The 15,101-nt window shown below is 38.8% G+C and overlaps 1 protein-coding gene across 1 annotated transcript in view; it reads left to right on the top strand.

Moving 5' to 3' along the window:
- The window catches only part of PPP2R2A (protein phosphatase 2, regulatory subunit B, alpha), a 38,340-nt gene that overhangs the window by 13,246 nt on the left and 9,993 nt on the right, over positions 1-15,101 (top strand). The window lies entirely within an intron of this gene.

The raw sequence follows: 15,101 nt of genomic DNA on the forward strand, positions 1-15,101 counted from the left end.
ATTAATTTCAGGGATTCATGAATCACTTGGCTTCAGCATAGGGGAAAAAAGGGTAATAAAAACGAACAAATCTAAGCAGAAGCAGGTATGTTTTCCTTTTAGTATTGAAGTTTTTTGTGTTTGTTTTTTTTTTTAAATTTGGGGTTTTTTTTTAAATAATAAAAAAAAAACAATGACTTTAGGCATTAGGTAATGGTTCAAGTAAATACAACTTGAAATAGAAATGATTTATTCTTTCAATGAACAGACATCCAAATTAAAGTGTCCTTTTAAAATTTTTACTGATTGATGTTTGGCTATGTGAATTAATACACAGCTAATTCTGCAGTGCAGGTTTTTCAGTGCTGTGTAGGTGAACATCCTCTTGAATAAGTAACACAGGGGCGACTTTCGTGTAGATATGCAGATAATTGGTGTAAGCTATCTTGAGTAAGGTAATTTGTAGTCCTGAGGAGAAGCTTGTGAACATTCTGTGAATTAGAAGTAGTGAGTAAATACTTCTGTGATCTGCCTAGTTCACTGGGCTGGTTTTCTACTAGTCCTGTTGCTACTAATTTTTTTTTTTTAAAAAAAAAACAAAGCAGAAATCCCCTTTCAAAGGGAATCAAAGAGCATGAAAGTAACTTTGGCATTTGTGAAATCTGTGCTCTGAGTGGCAGACTCTTCAGTGTCCTTCTGAGCCCCTGGTTATCAAGCAAACGTGTTTATCAGCTGTCACAACAGGACGAGGGTGGTATCACAGAGAATAGGGCTGACGGGACCTTGGGAGCTTGTTAGTAAGTTCTCTACATGCAAATCTTTCAACTATACCTAATAGTCCTGTTAGTAGTTAATTAAAAAAACCTTCATCTGTGGAGATTGTACAGTGTCATAAGCATATACTTGAGAGCTTAGCTACCCACAGCCTTGAATGGCTTTTTTCATAATGTCTAAAATCACCTTTGGAGAAGGAGCACCTAAAATTTCTGTGTGGGGATTGTACACTGGTTTTGAATGGAAATTAGCCCCAATACCCATACAAGGCAGTGACTTTGTGCTATTAACTGGATATAAGTTGGTCATCTTAACTGCTGACACTTTTTTTTCTTAAGGGCTAGATGGTATTTCTGAGCTTGTTTTTTTTTGTTTTTTTTTTTTTTTCAAGAGTATTCTTTTTCATTCCTCCTAGGCATATTGAGAACAATTTCCTAAGAAGTATAATAAAAAGAGCTAGGCAATACAGCAAAGCACTTCTGCTTCCAAGGGGTAATTAGACTGTTTTTGGAAAATAGATAACGTTACTAACATATTTATCACAGTGAGGAAAAAATAAAGCTTGAATAAAACTTAGTCCAGTTCTTTTAATGCATTTTTGGGAATGCTCCTACTGTGTTGTCGTAAGTTGCATTTCACAGTGTGTCTTATGAGAATTATGGAGCACTTCTGTAAGCATTACGTATAAATCCGGAAGGAGCCTTGTGAGTACATAGTACTGTGAGTTAGCTCTAAGAATACAGGTTTTCCAGAGAGCAGTGGCTTGAGATGGAGTTCTGGTCTCCTGTATCTTCACTCTGCATAGGATGTCCTTTACCTGCAGGTCAGCAGGAGTGTTTACAGAGAGGTCAGAAATGGCAGTGCTGTTCTCTGAACAGAGGCTATTTAATTTCTCTGCTCCAGCATAAAGTTCATTCTGGAAAATCGGTAAACCTGAATTTTTGTCCTCAGCAGTACTAAAATTGAGATATTACTTTCTTGGAAATTAGATATGCAGAAACAGTTTTGCTGTAGCTGTATTAATGATACATTGTAAAATAAAGCTCTGCAGGCAGAAAATATGTTGGAACAAGTTGTGTACCAGAGTGCTAAGGCTAGACAAATGCGGTGTTGGAATAGAAATAATGAAATCTGTTATTTATAAGCCTTTTTGTCTCGATTCTCCTTATATTGCTCAGTAAGTCCCTCAGTTTTGTGAGTGATAGTGACAGAACCTTCAGGCACCTAAAGGGATCTTATATGAATCAGTTGTGGGCGTGAAGTTAGTTCCTGCTCGAGTTAATCTGTTCCCCTGTAATTAGATATGTATGATCTGTATGTGTTGTACGGAGGACAAAAATGATAAGTAGCTCCCAACTAAATTCTACACAGTACAAATATAACTTAACCCTTCTGTCATCTTTGTCCAGGAAGACCTCTCATAAATCAGTGTGGGTTTTGTTGGCTGAACAGTGTTTCTGTAATGGAAATATAACTAGGGTGGATTGTGTGTCGTACTGCTTAGTATGATTACTTTGCTTAAAGGGATAATGTATGGTTGAAAGGCACAATCCCTGTGATAGTAGATGTTTGAAACGGGAAAATTCAAAGTGGAGGAAGCTTTTTCTTGTGTCATTTAGTCAAGTTAACACTATGTCTGCAGTAATACTTAAAATGCTTTCTCTATAGTATAAACTATAGAAGCAGAGAACATTGACACTGCCAGATTCCCCCTTCAAACCAACCATAGACTTCATATTCTACTGGGCTTACTTTTCAGCTAACATTTCACTTGGGGTTAAAAAAAAAGTAAATTTGTTTTTAAATAGAGTTTCATTGCTGCAGCACCAACGCACACGTGTTTGTGTTCAGTTTTTTAGTGTATTTAAGCCACTCAAGGAAGGCTTGGTTATACGACTGTTCTGGGCTGTCATAAACTTTGGTTGCCAGAATTCTGTGCCCTTGATTGAAGGCTAAGGTTTTGAGCTTCTTTATTTGCATCTAAACAGGAACACTTAATTTTTCCAGGTTAAGTGTAACTGATGCATGCTGTGACAATAGTGGGGCACAAACAGCCTAGGCCAGGGATCTAAAATATCAGGTCGCTTTTTATTTGGGAGATGAAGCTTTCAAAGGGAATCAATTAAGAATTATAATGCATTTAAGCTTTTAAACACAGATGTTGCTTAGGTAGTATATTTTCTCTACTTCGTATTTGTGTTCTTTTTGTTTATATTTCACATCAAAAACATCCTTTCTGATGGAGCGATAGATAGCAACTTAATTTAGGGGTGCATAGCCTCTGAAGGTGATGTTATCCAGAGGCTGGAAACTACTGTTCACAAGCTTTTTTTGATAATCATAACCATGAGCGAAGAGGAGTTTTCATTGCAATTGAAAGGGAATTGATGCAAATCAATTGAACTGAGGTGTGACACATCCTCAGTAGGAGGGCCACTCTTCTTTCCCCTTTCCCCACCTGAAAATAGATTTAAGCTTCACAGGTTAGAAGCTCTCAGCAGCTGACTTTTGTGATGTTCAGAAAACTGAACCCCAGGATAGCTTTCACACTGAACAGCTGGCTGGTATTTAAAAATCCCAAAATGTTGGATTTGCTGTTGATTACTTTTTTGTTTAAAAGCAGACCAGTTTTGCTGGTTGGAGGGAGGAAAGCTTGTGGATAGACTTGAGGTTTTTTATTAATTTTTTTTTTTTTTATTCTCTAGCATTGCAATGGCTGCAAAGAACAGGCTGGAGGAGAAGCTGTGACCTTTAACTGCTTGCTCCTAGTTGTGAATAAATGTTGTAGTTCTACGACCTGTGAGACTATTCACCCGCCTTTCTAAGGTTATTTAAGACGGGTACCAGGAGTGGGTCTGGATTTCTGCCACTTATGCCTCTTATGTTTATGATATTAATAAACTGGTGTCAAATGTCCTGGGAACGGGTGATGCAGGTTGAAAGACCTTTGTTTCAGCCAACAATAGACCTGAATTAGTGTGAATAGGAAAAGCAAATAGGCACTTCCTGTCATATTTTAAGGATTACTTGAGTTTGGGGAAGCATGTGTATTAAGAGATTTAAACTAAATGCTCATCATTTGCTTTTTTCCCCCTAGTAAAATGTTCCGTGTGTACGTATGCGTATCTATTAATATTTGTAAATATGCTTGTAGTAGTAATAGAGTAAGGTAGAAACTCGCTTGTTTGAATAGATTCTTTTGGGTATTCTTCAGGGAGTAAAATCTAAACCTATGTAATGAAGATATAAAGAGGGGAATGGTCTTGGTGCTTTCCAAACCAGTCTTGTTCCTCAATTTAAAACTTGGAGGCCTCTTGCCAAGACTAGAAACTAGTTGAATTAAAAATATGTGGGTGGTGCTTGAGAGCACCTTGAGGCTCAGTTGCCTTTCACAGGGTATTGTAAAAGTCCAGAACAATGCTATTTGCAGTTTCAAGGCAGAGGATGCCTTTAAGAGACTCAAGGGAATTCTTGTCAGGTATTAAATAATCCCTTATTATTGAATTTGAGGTATTTTTCAGGCGGATCTAGCTTGTGTTGAGTTGAAAAATGGCTCTGTCTTGAACTGGTGATGTCTCCACTTTGCAGTAACTTGCAGCTTGAATTATTTGGACAGTGATAGGCTTCCATAGTTGCGGAGGTCTGTAACAAGCTTCACAGACACACTCCCCTCAATTCCAGGGTGGGAAGGATCATAGGATAGATCAGTTTAAGTGTACGTATAGAATACATCCTCCGGGGTCGCAGTAATACAAAGATGAAGGCAGCTCCCAGAGGACTTGGAGACTCCACGGACGGGGCTACAAGTAATGTTTCGCTAGTTCCAGTGTGTTGTGTTTTTTACATCAACTAATGCTGGAGCTAAGTTAACCTTATTGGTTAAATATGCAGTGCCTAAGCATGGGCAGCCAAGGCAGCTGTAGTTTTTTGTGGTGTTCGCATCTCGACTGATCTATTGTAAATGTATTTAGTTTCCCACTTCTCTGAATGTGATTAGACTGACTGCTCCTTACTCTGTTCTCCCAACTAGATGATGTCTAGCTTAGGGGAAAGACAAGGGACTGGAAACTCCGTTGGTTTGCAGCTTGTTGTGAACCAAAGATACTGCTGTGGTCAATTTATTCTCTTTTCCCTAGTGGAAGAAAGGGGATTTGCCTATTGGTTTCCTGTGCAGTGTTCTGAGAGGAACTGCGGTAGTGTCTTGCCTTAAGGTTTAAAAATAGAAAGTAATTAATCAGGGTGATGAGGGTTAATGGTTTTTATCCAGAACCCAGACAGCTTTGTGTTTGTTTATATGGAGAGAGCGTTCTTCTCTCTGCTGTTGTTATGAGGTTAATGTGAGAGGATTTTTTTGTAGTAATTTTTGAAGCGCTTTATTAACAACTAAATTGGGGTTAAAAAACCCAAAACCAAAACTATTCTCTCAGCAGATTAAATGGTTTCAAGGCATCAGTTCAAGATTGGTTTCAGCTAACATATACTGTAGAGTTTTTTCTTCTGTAGGTTTCCAATGAAGTTTGCATAAAAGGAATTACAGAATGCAGTGCCAGATTTGGTGAGCAGAAATAAAACCTCTACAGTCGGGTGTAGCCTGGTGGTTACAGTAATTGTGGTACAGGTGTTGCTTCACCAGTTCCATGGTGGATCACAGTTTTAAATAAAAGTTCTTTCCCAAAGCTCATACTAATTTTTAATGTGAATACTTTAACTTTCACTAAGATCAAACTTAATAGCAATTTTATGTCATTTTAAGTGGTAGGAAGCATGCACCAATCGGTTCACGTTAACGTATAGCGCATCTGTTTTCAGAGCGCTTTGACTTGCTACAGTTTGTCATCTCTGTTTTCTCTGTGCCACCACAGGTGTCTCGAGTCATGTATACTGGAGACTCTGAATTTCCTACTATAGATGGCGACAGGAAGCCAGTTGTCTGAGGTTTAAATCAACTTCCTTTCTCTTCCAGCAGTGCCAAACTCTGACCTTGTTTAGGCAACTGTTGTAAGGGTAAGCTTGGGGAGACTGCGTATGTATGGACAGAAAAGCACTTACGTGGCATTTTGGTTGTGGGCTCAATAGCCGTCTGCAAACACAACTGTGCTGTCTGGAGATGTGATTGCTCCCGAGCATGATCCTTCCCCACCACCTCCCCCCGGCAGATTTGCTCATATAATGCCTTCAGTTCAGTCTTAATGAACTCTGTTAGCTTAGCAAAAAAACAAACCGCTTAATGTAACTGAATTGTGTTAGGGATCATTCACAAAATTTTGAGGTGGTGGTAATGTCTGTTGAAGGTGGTGATTATAGTGTTCCCTGTGGTGATTTCTGCTGCTTCTGAAAGTTGTTGCTGTTTTGGCGTGCTTGTTCGTTGGCCTCTTCCCTTGGTCCGAAAATGGACCACAGGGGAAACTAGTGATAAACTTAATGGTGGAAACTTGACCGGAATGGAGATGTTGAAGCTTAGTAATGTTGGCCCGCAAACAGCAATTGCCCAGAGAGGCACAGCAATCGTTTACCAAACACAAGAATTAAAAAGTGTAGTATGTTACTCGCTATACAACTAAGATTATAGTATTGAACATAGAGCGTGCTTTCTATGAATTGTTTTTAAATGAGGATGTTGCTTTGATATCACGGTTAACTTAAGATCACTTAAAGATTTCTGAACGTCTCGGGAGCTGCTTCTCCAGATGAGATGCGCTGTATTTTGGTAGATGGTGATTCTGTTCCCTGCTTTACTGTTACCTTGGTAAAATACTTCAACTGCATATTCATTATTTTTATTCCAACTTGTAAAGAGTTTTGAGAGTCACTTCTATTTCAGTTCTATTCTCTGTAATTCTAATGTCATCTTCTCACTATTGCTTTGTGGACAGCAGCAGCTTCTGTGGTGTAGGGCAGATGAATTTGGAGTGTATTCTTCTCTGAGCATTTAGCCTAGTAAAGCTGTTTAGGAGAATTACTAGCCTTACATAAAACCGATGGCAACAAGATTAAGGCTGGTATCACTGTACTATTTCAGTGGGAGGTAGTGGAAGTTTGCTGCTCAGTGACTGTTGTGTTTTGGAAGCAGTCCTGAGGCTTAACAAAAATAGTTGCTTGCATAAATTTACAAAACCACAGAGTAGCATTGTTTTGAGCTTAGTACTTAAGTTGCATTATCTCTAGACTATCTAAGAACGTGTTATAAACACATCTCTAAATTCTAAGCCATTCTAATACGCATATATCCTATGAAATAGTTGCCTTACAGCACTGGTTCCTTCCCTTAGCTTGTATTGTTCCTGCTTCAATTAAAAAAAGTGACTGAATTCAAGCTCCTACTACTGAAGGCTGGTGATAAGAGTTCTTACTGTCACTGCTAGTATGTAGATTTGACAGCATAAAGAGTAATCTCAGAAGGATGTGGTGTACTTAAGGACAGTATGTGAGCCATGCTTTGCCATTGAAGAGCAGAGCCCTGGTTACCTGTCAGCCCACAGTGAACTGAATTGGAGTTGCAAGGTAGGCATTGGTCATGTTAATGTAACTTAGGAAGCTACAGGAAAGAGCTTTATCAAGAGGGATCCAAACTTTATTTTAGGGAACTGAATAGAAAGTTAAAAATAAGATGTGTAATAATAATAATGAGTAAGCGACTCAGGCTTTTAAATCCAAAGTTGAACTCCTAGTTGAAGTAGGACTTGCCTGTTCTATAAAGTGATAAATTTCCTCAAAGATTGGCAAAGTTGGAGAGGGAAGGGGAGAAGAAAGTGAATAAAAGACAAGACATGGGAATATAGGAAACCCCAAGAAATAGAGGGAAACTATGGGGTTTTAAGACTGCTTGACAAGGTTTATATTTGGTTATTTTACTTAGGGTGAGTAGTTTATGTAGTGAACTTTAGGTGAACATGTATTCACCGTTTGTAGACTGGTATCTTGTGTGTGTATATTACATATGTAAATAGGACTGGGAGAGTCTCAACACTTAAATACATCTTTACCAGACAGAACTAGAACGCTTTCAAAATCAGTGGGGAAAATGATGAGTTCATGATGAGTGCCTGTGTTCTATTTTCAGCATCACAGGGCCTGGAGCACTGGGAATGAACGTGGATGCTAGAGAACACTCTGTAAATCCTTCTCCCTGTGTGTAGGCTTCCCAGATTTGCACAAGCCAACAAGACCAGCTTAATTACTGTCTGCTGCTTGAACTGCGTCTTCGGCTCCTGCATGTTTGTGTTCTAACACTGGTAGGGCCAGCAGCAGTGTGAAGCTAGCTGGCCATCATACAAATTCCACTCCCCTCCCTGTTAAGGAGGAGAGCTTTATGTGCTCTTTGTGTTCAGCAGTGTTGCAGGACTGGTACTTGGGAGAGAACAAGTAACCAGCTGGCTCTTGCAATGCTTCACAGCACAGGAGTGAGAATTTTTGCCACAGGGGTAACCCCTTTCTTTACTTCTGTGTTGCATGTATTTCATCTTGTCCTCATGTTTCTGAGGAATTAATATATTTTTAATGCTGTCTCCTAGTAAAGAAGAGATCTGTTTAAAGGACTTGCGGAATGACTCTTGAGAAGTAAATTGAACAGTAGGAATGCCTTATCCCAGCTGCCTTTGGTTTTGTTGCCTAGTCACTTCTGAGAGACGGAATGAATGCAGAGAATCACTCTTGAAAGTGAATGAAGAAAAGGGAAATGAAGTCAATAGTAAAACTGGTCATGGTAACTTTAAAGTATACAATCCTTGTGGTCCCTTCCCCCTTTCTACATACATAAATTAGGGATGAGGCTGGAATGCAGAGGGCGTTTTCTTTTATACCGTCAGTACTTAATAGTGCTTGCCATTTTGCTCTCTTACTCCTTCCCTGGTGCCTATAGTTTTGCTGTTCTGTGTTGGGAGCTCTCTTCTCTGCAAACACACATGCACAGTCACTCTTTCTTAATCTTATTTAACAGCTTTCCTGTTCACTTTGAGATTAACACTTTACTATCTAGCTTCGGAGACTTAACACACAATATATTAGGACTCTTAATATGTGTGGTAAATCAAAATCATGCAAATAATGGGGTGATGTTGGGATGACTCAGACATTCAGAACGCATCGTATAGCTTCTTAAAATATTTGAAGCCTTGGAGGAGCTTTTGTTTTCTCCTTAGTGTTTTGGGGTTTTTTCCCCCACAATGAAGTACGTAACTCCAAACCAAAATCATTACTGGAAATAAGAAAGGCAAATAAATGTCACAATTTTCTGTCACTAGCTGTGGCACGAGCTTGAGTTTTTGAAAGTTGCATCTGTTTAGTCATCTGAAGCAGGAAGGTTTTGTGCTTCACCCTGGGTTAGAAAGCACCAAACAATTCACAAGTGATTTCTAGACACTTAAGGTCTGCAAGTTCTCCTGGACAGATATTCTTCCTCAGTTTTGAGCATGTTGACATATCCTTAGACATAATCTAGGAAGAATGGCTCAGGTATGCTCATTAATTGTGTTGAATTCCGATATTTCGCTGTCTTTATGTTTATCCATTCCTGTGCTGCTTCCTCAATTTGAGGCTTTTTGAGCTTCCTTGGATTTTAGTAATAATCCTAAAAGTTGGTTTCTTGATGTTTCCTGTTCCAGACAGTTTCTGAAGTATTGTTGAAATTATCAATTGATGTTTAGTTTGATCAAAATAGCTGCTTCTATACTTAAGGCTGGCAAACAGAGGAAGTGGGCTCCACATTTGGTCAGTGAATTGTCTTTTTAATCCTTAAGATAGAATTACCAACCTACAAGTAATCTGTTCTACATTATGGACAAGACTTGTTTGAATTGCTCTTTTGGAAAATTCCAGAAATGGTATTTTGAGCCACTGGGAAGGTGTATAAACAATGAAGAAGTACCAAAATGCTTTTTAAATACTACAATTCTTTGTTCAGTCCTTGGAAACGTCAGGAGATTGCTCCACTTGTGTAAACATACTGATTTACTTGCTCTCTGCTTAGGCAGCAGATCAACGTGATTCTAAAAACTCGCACAGAAACCTTTTAGGTCTGGTGAAATAAAGACTCTCTTTGTTCACTGCCATGATTGACTTGCTGCTGTAGAGTAGGTGACATGTTTTGCCTACCAAGCATGTTTTATAAGCGGAGTTTATATAAAGTTCATGGTACATTAAAATAGATAGCCTCTTCTGTACTAATAAAATACCTTTTATTCTATTATTGGAAACAAATTTAATACAGAATTGCTTTTCAGGTTCATAATGGGCCTTCTGGAACTAAGTCATAGGATTACAGCATTTTTTTTTTTGCTTGTTTGGATTGATAAGCTGTTTTATTCCCTTGTTTTGTAGACTTGTCGACAGTGGTAAAACTTCAGCACAACCCTTTCTCCAATATTTCAGAAAACTTGCTTGTGATAAAGCATATGTGGTTCTTGTTCAGCATTTACTGAGAAGTGTGGAAGGCCCCCAACCTGTGAAAATGTTTTTTTAATATCTGTCACTGAGGTTTTCTTTTTTCAAACATTGCTTTCTTCTATCGGGGGAAAGGGCATTTAAGATGCGTCGGATTCTTTTAGTCATCTATCTTTCAACAGCGTAATCTCCCTATTTTCATTTGAACTGGTCATCTTTCCTAAGTGCAGTGGCCCAGGGCTTCAGTTTTTCAAACCATCTGAATCCTGCCTAACATGACAGGTCAATTACTCAAAACAGCAAAAGTTGGTGTAGTAAATATTGACTTAAAATTCTGAAATTGTGGTGGTTCTCTTCAGAAGCCAGCAAGGAAATGCGTTAGGGTTGCATTGAGTGGCTGTTACCTTGTGAGTTGATTAATCAGCAGCAGTGTGTGTCAGCTACTGATTAAGAATTGCTTGGGAGCTTCTGGTATGTCTCCCATTCACATGGTGAACTGCGAACATGTTGCTTGAAGTGTTATCAAAACTGGGAGATAAATTTCTTTTCCCCCTGTCGCGTTCTCTGTCAAAGCTAGACACCTTGTTTTGATTCCTTTGGTTCTCCAGGTTCCTGTCTCCATGTCTACCATGGGAAAAGCTAGTCTTACTTGAATTGAGTGAAGGTAAGTGTCCAGACCTTGCGGTGGTTTTGATTTTATTGGAGCACTTAAAGTGAAGATGTATCCTTGAAGCAATACATAAAAAGCTTAGAGCAGGTTGTGAAAAATAAAGATCGTGTGCAGAAGAAAAAGCAACCTTGACAGCAGTTGCAAGAAACTAGACTGTAGCTGCTGTATCTGCGAGGACTGTCAGGAGGTTTTGAGGGCTCCTGGGACAGCAGACTCTGGCCCTGTTGGCCTGTGCTGGTAGCTCAGGGACCAGAAGCCTCTCTTGACAATTTGGTGGGATTTTTAAGATCACTGGCTTGGTTTGGCTGTAGTGTGTTTTGTTTCTTTGAGGTAGAGATGAAACTGTAACAGCAGTTCTGTGTTTGATTCATAGCGTTTCACTCAACCTGCTGCAAAACACTTTGCCTTGGTGATGTCCGTGCACAAGGCCATAAATGCACTTCAGGTTGTAGAGGTGATTTTCTGGGTTTGGTGTGTGTTGTTGTCGTGGTCCCCCCTTCTTTGCTTTCAGATCAGTGAAAACCATTATTTGGAAGTATGCTGTAGTCTCAGGAGTGTTTCTACAGTGTTAACAGTAAGTGTCTATGAAGGGATATTGAAGTGGAACCAAAGGACAACTGTATACATCTGTAGAAAGAAGTACTTTTAAACACTATGGTAACCCCAGAGCTGTGCATCGCAAGTTATGCAAGAGGGAGAAACTTAGTACAAGTATTGCAGGAGCACTACAGGAATGTGGATACGCATTTCTGTCCTGTTTTTTGCTTTTTTTCAGAATGATGTCTTCATCTTGTGTGTTTGATGTTGCCCTGTAGTGTTTTAAAATCTCAGCACTTGAAATGTCACGCGTCATCTTGGTGTCAAAGACTGCTCAAGATGCTTGGGGAGAAGAGAGAGACGAATTTGCTCTCTCAAGGCACGGGTAACTTTGTGGAAGTGTTTTAACAGATAATGCTATCTAACTGTATCCTGTGAGGGGTATGGTTATCAGATAAGGTTTTGGTGGTTATTTATCTCTTGATACTGGTGCTTGAAGAGGAGGGCATTGAAATGAGTTCCGTGGTAAACAATAGAACACACATTTCCAAAAGCCGTTGGTATTGGTGACAACAGAGCACCTATACATCTGCTTCTCCCTCGGGTCTTCCTCCGTAGTGCTTTTTGCATATAGAAAGGATCATTTACAAGCTGCTGGGCAGTGAGAGCAGCCCTCTGTGTTTGCGAGACTCCCACCTAGAGACTGTAGCGAAAATAGCATGCACAAAAGGGAGGAGGCAGGGAGGAGGCAGCGTGTTCTGTAGATGCTCTTTTGCTCGTTGCAGTGCTGAAGGACTAAAATAACCCTATGCGTAACTATCACGGGAATTATAGTTACCATTTGAAAAGAAAAGGATAACATTGATTTTATTTGGCAACGAGGGTGTTAATACAGATGAAAATACACAAGCGAATCAGTGCACTGCAGAAGATGAAATGCTTCCCCTGTCAATTCTCAAACACTATTAAATCCGCCCAGTTCAACACCAGTGCCTTGATGTCTGTCTCTTTCTTTGACCAAGGTATGGGAATACAATATTCTTAACGGTGAGTTACTGGATTTAAAATGTGTGATTGGTTGCTTTGGTCTCCAGTACTGATTTTTGTATAAAATATGTATCTCAGCCCTGTTTTGGGACTAGTTAAGCAGAAATAATTTTTCTGCCTACTTTTTTAGCATGTTTGTTTTGTCCTTGGAAAGGGAACAGTCCAAGATTACAGTGCAGAAGGCACATCAGATTCTTTAGATGTATCTTGAGTTTAAAAACTTATTACTAATTTTCTTATGTGATAGCTGCTAAGGAATATATTTTGTTTCTAATAAAAAACTGATCCAAGTACTTGAAAAGATGTTCTGCATAGTGTGAACCAGGCACTGGAGAGTTTGAAATACCTTGTCACCACTGACGGAGCCTGCAGGGTTTTTTGGAGGTGTGGGGGTGTCAGTACTGGAAGTTTGTTCATGCAGTTGAGCCTATAGACAAAGCGGGACTTGTGTCAGCTTGGGGATTGCTGATGTCAAGCTTGGATGATCTTGCAAGTTAAAATAAATGCAAAAAGTGAGAATGTCTAGAACTGTTACAGAGAAGTGGTTAGATTTCTGTTATATAGGAGACTTGTATAATTATGAAATACAATATATGTTACATCAGCAGATGTAAGAAAATGGGGGCGTTATCCCTTAATGTATGCCTTTTCTGGCTGTTGTTGCTGCCTGTTCTAATCATAGAACCCTGTAAAACTTTTAAGTGACTTTCACCAAATATGATGGATTTATCCATCTATTCTTAGATGGATATATAAGATTTATAAGGCAGATTTTTCTTTGCTGTTCTCCTTCCACATACATGCACACATGCAGATCTGCTGATAATTTGCTGTATTATCTTCTAAGACTGGCTTAGCTTGCCATGTTAAATATCATTGTTTTTCAAAATAGTAATTCTGTATACTTTTCACTATTGAGAGGAGTTACCTTGTTTTTTGTCAATTAATTGATAACTTCCTTAAGCTTCTCTCCTTTTAGAGAATTACAACAACATGGTTTGCATTGTTTGGAATAGTCAAAATCAGATTGCTTGGTTTGCCCTTCACTCTTTCTGCATACTGTATTTGATTAATTCTATGTTACCTTTATGCCCTATTCACCTGTGAAGGGTACATATTGAATGCTATATTTTCATCTGAATGGTATGCAGTGTTAATTAAGACTTGCAGATGTGAGATAAATCACTTCATTTGTTCACAAATTAATGAATGACTAAAGTAACCGCCACCTTCCAAGAAAGAAAAAAAACACGTGTACACTGAAATAAAGGTTTTCCTATGTGTGACCCGGATCCTGGTTTATCTACATACAAGCTTACATCATATTTCAGCCTGTTTGTGTTTCAGCAGTGCCAGATAATCACAGCAAGGGAGGTCGATGGAGACAGGATAATCTTGCGTTTATCCTTTGTCATATGGCAGTTTGTGTTGTGTATTAGAAAACACAACTGAGCTGTACATACTTGTTCGTGCCAGGAATCTGACTCCACATCTTTTGCCTCTGTTTGAGGATTTTGCAGCTGAGTTTGGCCTGCTTGTTTAGGCTGTCTTTGCGTTGTGCAGTTTTCGGACAGATAAGCTGCGTGCTTGTCGCTGCTGTGTAATGCAGTTATTAAAGAACAGCTTGCTAATGTCCTCAGGGGCCACCGCCCATGTGTTTGGGACAACCCCAGAATGATGTAAGTTTCATTTTGGTATTAAAATGAATAAGAGGAAAATCCTGCATGTTTCACTTCTTCAAAATGAAATAACCCTTTTGCTGTCTATGATAAGATAGCTTCCGTGATAGGCTGCACAATAGTGTCTGTTTAAATTCAGACTGGGTAGCTTTTGTTTAGTGGTAGCTTTCAGTCTGTAGAGCTGGGACCAAATTTTTTTAAACTCTCTCTCTTTTAAAAATGAAGAAACCATCCAATAAAAAATGCGCATAACTGTTTGTCTACATTAGACTGACGTGACAGTGAGTAGCCTAACAACTTGCATAGGTGAAAATCTCCGGTACTTTCTTCTACAGAAAATTATATTTGCAGTTTGAAGTTGGCATTCAAAGAAAAGTTTGGCTTCTGATTCTGCTATTTGAAAGTATGGGGGCGAGGGGGTGGTGTTTGAAAAAGTGAATTGCTGTGCTTAATAAGTTGTAATCTGTCATTTTTGCTGTATGGACAGATCGATTTGATACTAGGCATGACTGGTTTTTTGTCAACATATATTCACAATTTAATGTTAGCACCTCATAAAAAAATACTTGTGGTAATGTAAACCTTCCTCATTCAGAAGAGATACTCAGATTTTTAGAGACAGTCTGTTGAATTTATTTCCTAATTTTCTGTAGCTGTTTTTGTTCCACATCCTTGCATTCCTTAGACACTGATGTCTGAACATCTCCACCCTAATAGGTTTTACATTGTCAAATGTGTATAGAGTCCTTAAAAAAAAAAAAAAGCCTAGAGACCATATGGGTAATGATTGTCTCTAAATCTTCTAATCTTCTATTGGAAAGAATGAAGAAAGTAAAGGTAGGAATATGTACATACACAGTCTCTGAGTCTCTGCTGTTAGAGTATATACTGAAAATCCATTTCTGTATTATACAAGAGTAGCAGTCATAACAGAAAAACAGTTTCAAGAAGCGATGATAAAACCTTTAAAAACAATTTAGTGCATAACACAACTTGTAACTGGCATGGTGAACTAGTAACTGGTTTTCAATTGTTTA

The sequence above is a fragment of the Charadrius vociferus genome, unplaced genomic scaffold (assembly GCF_000708025.1).
Source record: "Charadrius vociferus isolate BGI_N301 unplaced genomic scaffold, ASM70802v2 scaffold384, whole genome shotgun sequence".
NCBI classification, from domain to species: Eukaryota; Metazoa; Chordata; class Aves; order Charadriiformes; family Charadriidae; genus Charadrius; species Charadrius vociferus.